Raw genomic sequence first — 15,673 nt, 5'->3', positions numbered from 1 at the left:
ATTAAAACAGTTAAATATGGAGGTGGTAACATAAAACTTTGGGGGGGAGCCTTTCCATGGTATGGTGTAGGAACAATTTATTGAATTAAAGAAATCATGGATCAACATGAATATGTCCACATTCTTCGAGATATTATGTTGCCTTTTGCAGAGGAGACAATGCCGCTAATACGGAAGTACCAACAAGACAACGACCCGAAGCACACGTCTAGGAGAACGAGAACATTTTTAAATGATAATAATGTGGATTTATTACCTTGGCCCTCCCAATCGCCGGGCCTTAATCCTATTGAGAACTCATGGACCGTCCTCAAGAATGCTGTTGGCAAACATAAAACGAAAAACAAGGACGAACTCTGGGAGATGATCAAGACAGAATGAGAAGGAATACCACTAGACGTGTGTCAAAGGCCTCTAAGCTCTATGCCTAGAAGGCGCGTCGGAGTTATTAAATATAATGGTTATGTAACAAAGAGTTTAAAGTTATTAAAAGTTTAAAGAGAGTTTAAGCATTATTTAATAATTTTGAAACTGCAAAATATTATTAATTACGCCTCAATCTTCGGTTGGCTCTATTTTTATGACCAACTGTTCGTGTTGATTTGCTCATTTTATTCGTTAAATATTATGTTTATGCAATTTAAAAAAATTAAGTTTGTTGTTAAAGTTTTCTTTCCTTATTATATATTTACAACATACAATTATTATACTAATTCGGTGTGATATTAAAACTTTATTTCCCAAGCAATATATTTCTTTGAACTGGCTCTATTTCAGTGGCCACCACTGTATGTTTTTTTGGTAATTTACGAAAGTGTTTAGACTTTCCTTAAGTTTCTCTTTAAAATCACGATTGTTGGCCAAAAATATTACTCTCTGCAAAAAATCATTCACGTCCGCTTCCTTATACTGCAGTATAGTATACTAGACCGAAAATCGGCTTCCACCTAATGATAGCTCCGCTTCAAAACCAACAATTTATTTGCAGCTTACCAAGAAAATAATAGCACTGACGACATTTCAGTAATCAGTGACGCCGCCATTCTTCTGAATTATTTGAAACAAACGTTTATCCATAGATTCTACAAGTCGAGCAAGAAGGTTATTATCCAGATTTTTCCATTCAAGAAAAATCGAATTCTTACGCTCCTGAATGGTACTATGTTTTCGATTATTTGCGTAAACACGGTGTACGAGTATCGCCCAAACGTTTTCCATTATGTTCGAATCCGGCGAACGAGGAGGCCAGTCGATCAGCGGCAATTGTACTCCGTTAAACCAAGCTTCCGACGATTGCGAGACATGGATTGGTGCATTGTCTTGTTGATACTGGAATGGAATACTATCATTTGCCTCGAGATAAGGTAAAAGACAGGCGTCCAGCGGTTCTTGATATCCTTCCGAATTCATCTTAGTGGATGGAAACGGTAAACGCACGCTGAACGCTGCCCACACCATCAATGTGCCACCACCAAAGTTTCTTCGTGAGGTTCTTTCCTCAAATCTTTCCAATACGAGTTATATCCATCCAGATTCCGTTTTATCCCGTCAGACCAAATAAACTACATGGAAGGTGGTGAATGATTACATGACATTGCTGCTGACATTGAAAACTTACATTTGTAAAGTCAGTACGAACATTAGCACGAGCAAATGCGAGACGTTGAATCTTGTGAACGTCAGATAACTCTGGTGCTTTGAGCATTTTCGAATGTTTAATAAAACCACACTCGCGAATTGTACGCCTGACCGCTTCAATTGGACATTGAGGTCCTGGTCTTTTTTGATGGGACTACATGACACAGTTGCGTTTGAAGGTGCATTAATGATGCGTCTTGTCTGACGGGCAGTCAGCTTTTTCGGTCGCCCTGGCGATTTTTTCGTACTGTAAACGATTGAATCCTTTGAAAAAGAATTAATAACTCGACGAGTACGATCCCATTTCACGAGCGATCCAACGATTTGAACGTCCATGACGATGATGAGTTAAAATTTCTGTTCTTTCTACCTCAGTTAAAGCTCGACCACGCCCCATTGTAACAAGTACTGAACAAAACTGAGCACGATCTTCCAGAGCGATGATCTTACGCGGCAAAAAATCAACGTAAACAAATACACATTGATAAACGCCAAAAACCAAAATGGAGCTATCATTAGGTGGAAGCCGATTTTCGGTTTAGTATGCTATACTACAATATAAGGGAGCGGATGTGAATGATTTTTTGCTGAGAGTAATATTTTTGGCCAACAAATGTGATTTTAAAGAGAAACTTAAGGAAAGTCTAAACACTTTCGTAAATTACCAAAAAACTTAGGTGGAGCCATCTTTTTGTGGAACAGTGTAAACTGGTGAAGCATAATCGTCTAAGAGGAAACTTTGCACTTCCTTTCTGTCAAAGTTCCTCGACCTGCACCATTGTCTGCATGCAGTAGGGTGTTGACGATTGTTTGAAATACTCTTTGTAAATTCAAATGTTGTCAATAGTGCTTAGTGATAAACTAATGATGTAGATAAGGGTGCTTAATCTAATAACAACCGTTCGAAGTACCCTCTGTAACTTTAAATATCAACACGTTGTAGACTTAAGTCAGCATCAGGGGCTTCAAATCTAATGAAAAAGTTTCAAAGATCTCTAAAACAGCACTTTTTTAAATCGTTTTTATCTAAACCACAGGATCTACGCCGGCGCGTTCGCTATAGTTTTACGACGGTTTGAACCTCAGGTATTTGTCAACATTTTTCAATTACGTATTGCTTAGTTATAAACAAGAAAATATGATACGGGCAACAACAAAATTGTTTATTTTTTAAAAATAATAAGGAATTCAACAACCTGCGTTTTCATCGCAAGATAAAAGTTTGGAAACCGCAACTTAACTCAGTAATATTTAAATACTTTTGGTACTTGGGTTTGTCAAAATGAGATTGAACGTTTACAAACGGCAGAAACGAAAGAAGTCCCAATTGCCACTGGAGAGCGAATTGGAAAATTAAAAGAAAGTGGAAGAAGTTATAGAGAAATTTCGGAGATTGTGCAGCTTCCGAAAGGAAAAATTTCTAAATCTAAAACATCAGAAATAACTGTCGATCGCCCTAGAGTGGAAGACCAAGATCTACTAACGATCACGCGGCTAGAGCTATTAAGAGAATCGCCCAAGTAAACCCGCGTAAGACTGCCAATGACACCCACCAAGACCTAATACTGTCTAACATTCATAATGTATCCATAAAATCTGTCCAACGTAGACTGAGGCAAGTGGGATTTTTTGGAAGAAGACCCGTTAAAATACCATTTATTGAAAGAAAATAGGAAGGATTGTTTATCGTTCACTGAAGAGTATATTTCCTGGTCTATTCAAAAGTGGAATTATGTATTGTGGAACGATGAAAGTAGATTTAATCTGTTTGCTAATGATGGGAAAGGATATGTAAAACGTCCTGTCGGAAGATTCGTTCGATAAAAAGTACCAGTTGCCAATAGTAAAGCATGGTGGAGGAAACATGGTTTGGGGATATTTTCCTCGCTCTGGTGTTGGCCATTGGTAAGAATTGTGGACAAAATGGACCGCATTTCTTATGGGAATATTTCGCAAAAATATACAGGGTCATTCACGGTGAGTGTCCTATTAAAAGTTCACGGGGCTCTAATATAGCTAGAGATTTTAAATTTTGGATACTGATGCAATGGAGTTCGATCTGTTGAATTAAAATATCGGTATCGTTGCGACGTTGACGGATCTACGTGCAACTGACAACAACTTTGTTATTTTAAACGGCACATCCTGTATTTCATTACATTTTCAAATTTTCCGGAAAATTTAAACCCCGGTTTATCTATCATATGCAATAGCTATGATGAACCGTTTTCGAAATAAATTATTATTTTTTGACTGATTTGGCAACAAACAGCTCTAAATTGAAAAGCGCATATCTTGTCAGCTGTCGCAGCTAGAGAAATGAAATTTGAGCTACAGACTCTTATTAGTGATCTGTATCTTTTAATATTATACTTTTTTTGGATTCACATACAAGGCGTGGAAAAATTAGTGCGATATCAGAAGGATATAAATGTGAGCATTAAATGAGGATCTTAAATGGAACACCCTATATTTTTGGATGGCATCTGAAAGATCAATAAATTCTCTATCGAAAAGGATTATGTCTAATATAATTGTTTTCAGTTGTTTTTGAGATATCGGCAAATATTAGAATCTTTGAGAGTAAGAGGCACCACTTACTAGTTGATTCGGTTAGGAGGAGGCTATAGGTTACTATGGAAGCATTATAAATAAGCAATTGTTTTTTTGCAATATTCTCCATATTATTCATTAAGCATTAGATTAGATATTTCTTAGTTTAAAAATGGTTTTTGAATATTCAAATAGTGATATATCAAATTTATTTTACATTCACGGTGAGTGTGATAGGTTAACTTCAAGAACGTGTAGAAAGTTCAATGAAAAATATCCGTACGGCGTCTCGGTACTTGGAGTTGGCCACCCCGGTCACCAGATCTTACACCGGTTGATGTTTATTTATGGGGTGTCATTAAAAATAGAATATACCGGAACGAGGTGCAAAATATTGACCAGTTACGGGAACGGGTGAGACAAGCATTTGATCTGCTTGCTTCAAATGAGCTTCAGAGAGCTACAAACATTCATGTTCTGAATTCAATGCAAGTATTTCTCAAAGCAAACGGTGGCCATTTTCAGCAAAATTTCTAATTTCATTTATATTACGTAGATCTAGTTTATTATAAAGGATGTTACAATTTCGTTTATTTTACGTTGTTAACCCTTAGCCTCCTCCTAACCGAATCAACTAATAAGTGTTGCCTTTTACTCTCAAAGATTCTAATATTTGCCAATATCTCAAAAACAACTGAAAACAATTATATGAACGTATAATACTTTTCGATAGAGAATTTATTGATCTTTCAGATGCCATCCAAAAATATAGGGTGTTCCATTTAAGATTCTCATTTAATGCTCATATTTATATCCTTATGATACCGCACTCATTTTTCCACGCCCTGTATGTGAATCCAAAAAAAGTATAATATTAAAAGATACAGATCACTAATAAGAGTCTGTAGCTCAAATTTCATTTCTCTAGCTGCGACAGCTGACAAGATATGCGCTTTTCAATTTAGAGCTGTTTGTTGTTAAATCAGTAAAAAAAAATCATTTATTTCGAAAACGGTTCATCATAGCTATGGCATATGATCGATAAATCGGGGTTTAAGTCTTCCGGGAAATTCAAAAATGTAATGAAATACAGGGTGTGCCGTTTAAAATAACAAAGTTGTTGTCAGTTGCACGTAGATCTGTCAACGTCGCAACGACACCGATATTTTAATTCAACAGATCGAATTCCATTGCATCAGTATCCAAAATTTAAGATCTCTAGCTATATTAGAACCTCGTAAACTTTTAATAGGACACTCACCGTGGATGACCCTATATGCTTCCTTACGCCGAACAGAACATGCCATTAAGATGGCGGTTCCAACAGGATAATGATGCTAAGTATGCTTCTAAACACATTAAAGAATTTTCGGAGATAAACGAAGTGTACCAATGAAAGTGGCCGAGTCAGTCGCTTGATTTGAATCCAATGGAGCATCCATGGGATCACTTAGAACGCAAAATTCATGATCATGTCATATCGAATAGGGAGGATTTGTGGAATATACTGAAGTGTGAGCGCATCCCGGTTAACTTTTGTGAAAAATGAGTGGATTCGATAAACTTTGGGTGTGCAATGCAGTTATTCAGGCAAAGGGTTATGCAACAAGTTATTAAATTAAACAAATTCAATTTAAGAGAAATATGTAATTTAGTTAATTTTGTGTGGGGTTCCCAAACTTTGTCCTGCGAGAAAAGTGCAGTTTTTTTTAATTGTTTAGTATTTCTTAGCAATATTCAAACTTGTTGTCGCCCGTACCATATTTTCGCATTTGGAACTAAGCAATACCCAATTGAAAAATGTTTAATGGCAATACTTTTAAGTTATTAAATGAACAATAATTACCATTCACCATCATCGTTTACCGGAGTTTCCAAGTTTTCGTCCACAAGCGTATGCCCAACGCGAAAACGAACCCTACTGCCCCGAATCGAAGTGAGCGCATTCTCATTTCCATAAACATCCTTCAAAGCGCGGTTTCTGATTAGCCGAGTTTGAAATCTAAAAGGAAATGCTTGTGAGAATCGACAAGGGCACTCGGCACAAACAAAAACTTTATTTTAATACCCTTGTGCCGTTTTTGCGTAGCTTTTATGATTTGCTACGAGATTAGCATAAAAAAGCCACTTTTCAATCTGCAGCAACCTGAAACAGATCTGCTTGATACTCTATTATCAACCGAAAAAAATTGTTTTAATTTGAATAGTGGTCCATTCATTCTTCCAGGAAGGACCGTTTTATGGGTAGCAGGATTTGATTGCCTCACAGTTTTGTATACTCAAAACGCAAATTCCTCGAAGGTTAATATACAAGAACCGTGTTAAGGTTAAACACACAATTGTTTCGAGCACACAAGCCAAACTTATACCCCACGAAGGCCGCACTAAATGGCTTATATGTCCAATTAAACAATCCGAATGTTGTTAGGGATCTTTTGTTTGTCCGACTGATTTATTCGACTGTTTTGGTCAGTTTTGAGTCCGCTACGTTCTCCGATATACCAGTAGTTATTTGCTGTGCCTTCTTTTGCGGTAATTGTGGTAATGGCAATGCAACGATGATACCAACGACCTTCCAGTGGCAGTTAAGCATTCGAAGAACGAATGATTCGAGAACGTGTCAATAATATCATTAAAATGCCGGAGGAAATCCCGATTTAGACACATACGCCTGTTAGTCATTAAGTAGGAAACTTCGAAGTCAAAGTTCTTTCCCGCACAGTTAGCACAATACGGTAATTGGCTGGTTATTAATACGAAAAGTGCCGCATACGGTACAGGCGTAATTAACATGGTTCTGCCAATCATCGGACATGTATGCGACATTTCCTCGATTGGAAAAGTAAACATTTTATGGCAATGTTCGTTCAACTGCGAAGGTATAGAAATTTACACCTTTTAGGCGCGTCTTACGAGTGCTTAGTATGCTATCTAAAGATCGTTTACGACTTTTCCCAAGAAACCGCAAGTAAAGATATGTGAGAGACATTAAACTATTATAATTTGTATCTGCCTGTCGGGTTCGATGAAATATCAACGAAATATTATTCCGGTGAATTAAATTAATTACTGGAAATGCCCGAATTAAAATAGATAATCTAAAATGTATTTTATGCGAAAACCATCCCAGTCCAAACTACAATCGCTCAATTAAAATAACTCCTCATTTGGTAACGCCTCACATGGGGATTATCCACTGATCCGGGCTCGGATTTTTTGTCTTTATCGACCCGCACGTGGTAGAGAAGGATGGTTACTCGATCGAGGAATAAGTGACGTTGCATGATGAATAAGTGTAGCACAGTGGGTGTAATTTCGTATTTTGACAAACAAAATTACTATTTAATTTTTTTGTCCTTTGGCTCCATTCGAGAGGCGAGAGAGAGAGAGAGAGAGAGAGAAATAAATAAAGAGAGAGTTTCGGAAAATTTTATGACGGAGCGTTTATATGTTCATGCTATTTCGGTTTAAGTTGAATGTTTGAATCAGCGGACAGCTGTATAATCAAGGGGTAACTGTCACGGCATACAAAGATACATGTGGAAAAGCGATCGCCCTTACAAATGGTTGAGGAACAAAGTGGGTCTCTTCACTTTCGTGCCGAATTCAATGAATTTGACTGTAGTCTTATGGTAACTGTTAGATCGACCTGCGGTCGTTTCTTTGTTCATTTTCATCAAGAAAAACGCCGCAAATAACCTGTTCTTCGATTCTTCTTCGGACCGCAGTGACATCACCACTGTGTCACGGTGGATACACAATGGTGGACCAGAAGACGCGGAAATACATAAATTCCTTAATAATCATTAGGTAATGACCCAGCTTTTGCATTCATGCTGGTTGTTTTTGGAGCCCATCTGCGCACATCTTGAATGGTCTGAGGTTGAATCTTCGAGTTCGCGTGATTTGAAAGGCGACCATAAGTCGAAGAATAACAGGCCCCAGACCCCCGCTGGTAGCCTGGTGCTGGTAGTCCGTGGTAGTACGTTGCAGACGGTTCCGACGGTCGGGACGAACGAAATTCGGTTGCCAGGTGACGCCTGTGTGTTTATGCTTTTCCCTGTAGCATGAAAATGGAAATTTAGTGGCATTCCGTGAAGATTTCTTTTACCCGGTATTGGTGATAACGGTGGTTTACCGTGTGACAGCGATTCTTGGTACGTGAGTACGTATTGTGAATTTTTTTTGTTACGTCTGAAGAATTTGGTTTTTAATTGACGTAAAGCCGAATATTGGGTAAACTTGGCCCGTAAGGGTGCTGATATTGGGTCGATTTTAATGGTTTGTTTGTATGCTAAAGGGCAACTAGGTTTGTCAGTGAAATATGTTTTGAAAGGACACTGGAACACTCCTAGTTCCTGAGGTGTATTTTAGATAATTTGAGTAATTTTAGTATGGTTTTCTGGACTTACAGGGCCGTAACGGGGCCCCATTTAAAGTTGATTCCCTGTATATAGATTTCTCCAAGAGAACAAGCAGGTTTTCAAAATTCCCAACCTGCGTTGAAAAGACGAATTTCACATTAATCAATGAAAAATTTCAAGTTTCGCTATAAACCTGATCATTTTTGTTCACATTTAAGAAGCAGCAGGGTCGTAATAAAGCAGATTTCATGTTATACTTTGATAATTAAATTTCGTTATGGTGGGCAACAAGAAAAATCCGTACTTGCACTAAACGCATAAATTTTACGTATATAATTTGAAGGTTTTCTCCATAATTTAAGTAATTTTGGCTCAAATTTTCAGGGCCGAATCAAAATAGGTTCATATTTCGAGCGGGATTTGTTGAAGTGAGTAACAAGATCCTCAAAATTCGTAACCTGTGTTAATTTGCATTTAGAATATTCACAACAACGGTGTGTAGAAGCACCGAAGCGGCATTTTTGAAATGTTCCGTTCGTAATTATTTTCATTTTTATACGACTACGAGGTAAAAGTCTTTTTTAAGTTTCACGAATTTTTCATTACTGTCGTCATGCACCAACTACCTCAATATATTCTTCGCGTATGACTTCCAAAGAGAAGCAATAATACATTGTCCATGATGATATGTGCGCTCACAAGCACTCCACAATATCGTCACTGCGTTCCAATTTTTTTTTCTTTTTAAATTTATGTAAAATAGCCACTAGTGATCCACATTGTCGCGAACGTATTAAAATGATTAATTTTACGTTCGTCATCGAAAAAATCTTAAGTTTTATTCATTAATTGAGAAACTTTTGTTCGAACCTGAGGAATAGTAGGGCTGACGAAGACAATAAAATTCGAAAAATTCCCATCTGCATTAAACAAACGGATTTTATGTATATCGTTCGAAAGTTTGAGGTTTTCTTTAGAGTTCAAACTATGTTCGTTCAAATTCTACGAATGACAGTGTCACAATTTGTATACAGGTCCAAATTCGAAACAAATTTCTGTTGGGACGAAACTTTTTCACATGAGTAATAAGATTCTCAAATTTCCAGAAATCCCTGAAATAGAAGAATTTCCCCTTAAATCATCGAAAAACTGAAAGCAAATATAAACCGCATCATTTTTGTTTGGATTTGAGAAATATAAAGACTGTAATAAGGAGTTAAATAGGCAATCAAAATATCCTCAAAGCAAGGCATTACATCTGCTCATTAACCTTTCTCATGCAATTTCGCTATTTACGACTTTCCTTGAAATTACCGCTTAATTGCAATGTTAATCTTCTGTTTTATTACACTTTTTAGCCGCAATTTGTTACATACATTAGGAACTAATCTACTGAGCAATCGGCTGAGGTTGGAGAGACAATCGATGACTATTGAAATTCGTGTACATAAACGTCATTTATTTTTCTGTTATTATAATTTGTTTATTTCATTGAGTGTATACGTGAGTAATACTTGATTGCGCACTTAAATATATTATAAACGTATCTTGTGCAAGATGCGCTCAAGGACTGCATTAACAAATAACGTCTATAACTACATCCACGTAGTACGAAATTTTTAACTAGAAGTTTCAGCCTTGGAGGGTTTGCCTTTGCTGGAAGTCCTGCAGTAAATGTTTAATCATAAAAACTTCCCTCAATTATAATCCGACGAAATTCTCAGATATTTTGTTTAATTTGCTTTCGGGTTTCTTTTCTAATTAAAAACACTTTAGTCGGGTGAAAGCTTCTCTTTAGCTGCAGTGGCGAAATAGAGACTGCAGCATATAATATGTGTGATAAAACATATGGTGATAATTGTATCCCGTTGAAAAAAACCCTCCTGAATATAAAGAAGTTACTAGGCCTGTAAAAATTTACAGTTGTCACCGCTCAACTATTGAGCAAGACGAACTGCTCCCTAATCAGATCTAGCCATCTTTGTTTGTTACATGAGGTAGGATAAAGACGAAAAATAAGACCGTTGCGGAATTTCATTCACTAAAAAGAGAAAAAGAGTTGTTTTAGTCAAGCGAATGCAATTCGGGCTGAGCAGGGATTTTTGCAGATTGTTCTACTGAATGATTAAATTAAATTGTTTGAGGCTATGTAAAATTTGTTTTGGTATCAACGCTGTAGCACAGCGCAGAAGCCAAGGATGACAACTTAGATACTCTAATCCAGACCCTTTGAATCCTCCTGACAAAACCGGTAGTCACGCCCCTGGCTTTGCAACATTTCAATTGTCTTCAATATACTATGTCACTCGGTCAAAATCTCCATTAACGTCAAAGACAAAATCCGTATGATAATGTGTTATGTAAACCTCTGGCACTTTTGCTAAAAGCTCAGCTTTCAGCCTTCTTAATTTTTGATACTGCTGGTGCATTATTAATGTTCGCCGATATTCGTTCTTTTTCACGTACGCATCTATCCGCAAATGATGCAGAAAAGAATGGAAATATAGTTATGTAATGTGGTGGTTCGTACGTTGACACTTTTGAGGCACTTTTGAGCTCTCCTTGCTGGTTTTGTAGCAATTAAAATTTTCGTGGAATCCGCAATCACGATAAGGACAAAAACACATTTCCGAGCGCATTTCAAGGTCTGCTGAACTGTTCTCTTTCTTGTTTCAGGCCTCTTTCGCAGAAGATGAACTCGACCAGAACGCACGTCAACGCTTTTCATGACTTGTGACCAATGGGCCAGCAAAAAACCCACCGTTATCTAAATGTTAGACCACCTGGACGTAAAAAGAAGAGCTTTCGTCACTGAATTGGGCGAAAAATGATCAAGGAGTAATTTTTAGGTGAGGTTATTCACGGTTGTTCTTCGGTTCGTTATTCACTAGTGCGGTGAAACCCAGTTTCACCTCCAAGTTCTCTTGATTTTGTATTGGGAGTGTTGCTGTTACTTCAGAAATGTTACGGGAACATGGCATTGAAGTGATTCTGTCTAGAAATAACAAACTTTGTCCTTCACAATCCAGAATAAAAATTTTGGTTGCGTCATCGAAAAAGTAGTAGTCAGTGGAAAGCCGAACATTTTTCCATGTACTTTAATATACACAATACTCTATATGAGTATATGATTCACCTAATTTCATTCCTGTATATGTTTTTTTTTAATTAATTTTTAATTAAACATTATTAAGTAAACAACTCAAAATTTAAAATTTGGTATAATACAAAGCTGTGTATTTTTTTCTGAATATTTCTATAGATGCTGTACCGGGTGTCCCATTGACAGAGGACGCTGGCTGTATCTCTAAAACTATTAGATATGAAGCTTTCAAATAAAAAATGTTATAACAAAATTGACCAAGATAAAATGTAAAAAATATTTTTTTCACTCTTAACTTCAACACTAGGTGGTGTATTTCATATAGGGATTAAAACGGGTACTGAAAATGTCACTATTTTATTCGTGAAAAGGTCCTGAATAATTTTTCTATATGAATTTGTTTCTTTTTGAAATCTTTTGAAGAAAGAATCCAAATATGCATAGAAGAAAATGGTCATCACGTAGAACACCTGATATAAATTTTTTTAATTATACTTAGTTTTCTGCTTTTCGTTAATATTGTTAAAATTGTAATATACAAATATACGCAAGTAAATAATTAAATTGCATGAAAATCTTAACAATTTCATATGGCATAATGTTAAAATTGGGGATTTAGACATTTTTATAAAAATGTATGTTTTTTGCGAAAATGAGTAGAGCTAGGTATAGGGAACCCTACTGATATTCGATAGATAAGTAAATTTGGCATCTAACAGTAGCACAACATACCGGGTGTCCCATTTAAATTAAAAAAGTTATTAACAGTTAAAAGTTGAACGAATTTGGCGCTATTTTTAGAACACCCTGTACAATTCGCCGACTTTTTGAAACTTACAGTACAAAATTTGGTTCCTTGATGGCTTCTTATTAAAATTTTGTTTTGAAAACTTAATATGGGATGAGAGATTGGGTGTTGAAAATTATCTTGCATCTCGACAAAAACTGAATTATTTCAAAAACTGCTGGAGTTGGATACCATAAACCTTAATACAACTTAATTTTATTTTAATGGTTGAGTTCAAAAATTATGTAATATACAGGGGATCCCATTTAAAAAAATGCAACTTTGATCAATTACATGTGTGTGGGACACTCTGTATACTTAGAAAATAATTTTAAAATGTAGCTCTAGCTAGTCTGTATACATCTCAAAAAAGAAACAGTTAAAAAATCTCTTGGCTTTGTCATGAAATTCCGAGGCGTTACTCGTGGCCGACCCTGTATATTTGCAAGTTATCTTTAGAGGGCGCTGCCAATGTTGGCAGACATAAGTTAAAATATCTTTGGGACAGATCATAGGATATAAAGAAGTGGTAACTCGTTAAAACATGATTTTTTGCTCTATCCGAAGATGTGTCAGACAATTCGTTTTAGTTAATGAAAGTACCCTTAGAGGGCGCCTTTTTGTAGTTTAGAATTTTTTCAACATGTTTGCAAATATCAAATTAAATTATGTGCGTTTGGTATTTTAGTAAGCAAGAGCGTAAATTTTTACTCATATCTTGAAAATTTCAACTCGATATCTCTATTTAATTAGAGTATAAGCCGGTGTTTAACCGGAATTCACGGTATTTAGCCTTTATGACCCTCACGATCTGCTGACGACTTTCAGCACTCAAATAATCTTTAAAGTTAACGAAAACATTGTTTGAGTGCCGAAAGACGTCAGCAGATCCTGAGCGCCGCCAAGGCTAAATACTATAGATTCCGGATAAAAACTGGCATATTTTCCAGACAAATAGAGATATTGAGTTAAATTTCTTGGGATACAAGTAATACTTTACTATCTTGCTAACTAAAATACTAAATATATATTATCCCGTTTGATAGTTACAAGAAGTTTGCAAAAATTCCATACTTCATAATAAAGCGCCCTGTAAGGGTACTTTCATTAACTAAAATAGATTGTCCCACAAATCCTTGGATAAAGGAAAAAGAGCTGTTTTTAACGAGGCACTACTTCTTTGCATCCAGTGATTCGTTCCCGAGATATTGAAGTTTTTATCTGAGAATATTCGCAGTGACCTGTACAGAAAATTTGAAATATATACAGTAGCGACCAAAAGTTTGGAAACCATTTTCTAAAAACTAAAATACCAAGTAATCATTTAAAAAATATCAATATTTTGTGGCATATCCCTCGGCTTTAATCACAGCTAAGCATCGTTCATGCATTGATTCCACAAGCTTTTGACAAACACTTACAGGAATTGCCTTCCATTCCCTTTGAAGAATTGCAAATAATTCCGCACTATTAAATATGTCAGAATGACGAATTCTCTTCCCCAATTCATGCCGAAGGTGGTCAATTGGGTTAAGGTCAGGTGATTGAGAAGGCCATTTTAAAACATGCACAAATTTTTCTTCTAACCAATTTTTCACCAAACGCGAAGCATGTTTTGGATCATTGTCGCGTTGAAAGATCCATTGTAGGGGCATTTCCCATTCTGCAAATGGAAGCATATGATTTTCCAATATTTCTTTATACTTAAACCGGTCCATAATGGTGTCAATAGCCACTAGAGGGCCCACACCAGATGAAGAGAAGCAACCCCAAACTAGGACATTACCGCCACCATGTTTAACGGTAGGTATTTGATATTTCTTTTCAAATCTCTTCCTTGCTGGTCGTCGAACGTACTGTATTCCATCACTTCCGAAGAGTTGGAATTTACTTTCATTACTGAACGAGACAGTACCCCATTTTGCGACTGTCCAATCTAAATGGTCTTTTGCAAACTGCAAACGGGCTTTGCGATTTTTGTCGGAGATAAGTGGTTTCTTTGCAGGTCTTCATCCAAATAATCCCAGATTATTTAGTGTTCTTTTTACAGTCGTTACTGACACTACGATGTTATATTTTGTGGATAATTCTTCATTAATATCAACAGCGGTCAATCTAGGATTTCCACTTGATAACTTTTTGCTGTTAGCTTTTTAGGCCTTCCACTTCTACTCCTATTAGCAGTGGTATTATCATTGCGGTACCTCTTCAAAATCTTGGAAACACTGCCTTTTGGTACTTGTAAATTTCTTGAAGTGTCGATTAATCGCTGACCACTTAAATATGACTCCACTGTATTGTTTTTCAAATCACTCCAAAAACATTTAGTCTTAGGCATATTGCTAAACTGATCGAAAATAATTTGCGATATTAACCCAATATAATCGAATAATACTCTGTTTTTGAATGCAGTTTCCAAACTTTTGTCCGTCGACAAACTGCAAATATTCAATACCAACATTCTTCGGAACCATAAACAATTTTTTTCTTACTGGTATTTAAGAACGTGAATTTATGCTCATCAATATTCTAAAAAAAAAATTGCCCTGAAAAATTTTGAAAAAATTCAAAATTAAAAAATTAAAAAAACTTTTGGTAGCCACTGTAGATAAAAAAATTAATATACAAAAATTATGTAGGAATTTTCCACGAATAAAGCTGTGACATTCTCAGTACACCTTTTCATTGCATTTTCTTCAGTTATTTGACATATTTTCGTTCATTTTATGAGATACGCCACCGAGCTGTGGAGTTGGGAATTAAAAAGTATTTCCAACATTTTATTTTGGTCATTTTTGTAATAACATTTTTAATTTCGAAGTTCCGTCTCCAATAGTGTTAGAGATACAGCCAGCGTCCTGCGTTAACGGGATACCTGCGAAGTGCCTCCATAGGCGTAGATGGAATTTTCCTTAATTTAAAAAGCTTTGAAGTTACCATCCTGAATTGGTTAAGACTTGTGCGGACTGGATAATCACTAAATGGCTGATTTGTTTTATGTACTTTTACAGAAGATTTACATGTCTCATTTAACTTCACTGGCGTACGTACTATTTTTTCAATTTTCGAAATATTTAAATACTTTATATTTATGAAAACATTTATCCCAAACCCCTAATTAACCAAACTAAAAAAAAAACTTATGCTGCTAATGGAATATTGTTAAAAAGGGGAATATTTTTTAAATTTCATTACTAATTCTATTGGCTGGGTGTGGTTTTCCTCATC

At 36.1% G+C, this 15,673-nt stretch overlaps 1 protein-coding gene and 1 long non-coding RNA gene across 6 annotated transcripts in view; one reads left to right on the top strand and one right to left on the bottom strand.

Moving 5' to 3' along the window:
- Positions 1 to 15,673, top strand: part of LOC136348990 (beta-1,4-glucuronyltransferase 1-like) — a 68,429-nt gene that overhangs the window by 29,808 nt on the left and 22,948 nt on the right. For 2 of the 5 annotated variants that reach the window (XM_066300215.1, XM_066300217.1), the window contains exons 1-2: positions 8,124 to 8,348; positions 11,232 to 11,404. The gene's annotated coding sequence lies outside the window, so the exon portion shown is untranslated. Of the gene's footprint in view, positions 1 to 8,123; positions 8,357 to 11,231; positions 11,405 to 15,673 lie in introns of those variants that run through there. The other 3 variants (XM_066300216.1, XM_066300218.1, XM_066300220.1) reach the window with 2 other exon arrangements.
- Positions 1 to 15,673, bottom strand: part of LOC136348999 (uncharacterized) — a 57,253-nt gene that overhangs the window by 21,890 nt on the left and 19,690 nt on the right. The gene's annotated exons all lie outside the window — the stretch shown is intronic.

This window comes from Euwallacea fornicatus, chromosome 36, assembly GCF_040115645.1.
Source record: "Euwallacea fornicatus isolate EFF26 chromosome 36, ASM4011564v1, whole genome shotgun sequence".
NCBI classification, from domain to species: Eukaryota; Metazoa; Arthropoda; class Insecta; order Coleoptera; family Curculionidae; genus Euwallacea; species Euwallacea fornicatus.
The sequence above is the reverse complement of the archived record's forward strand: the minus strand, read 5'-3'. Positions and strand labels throughout refer to the sequence as shown.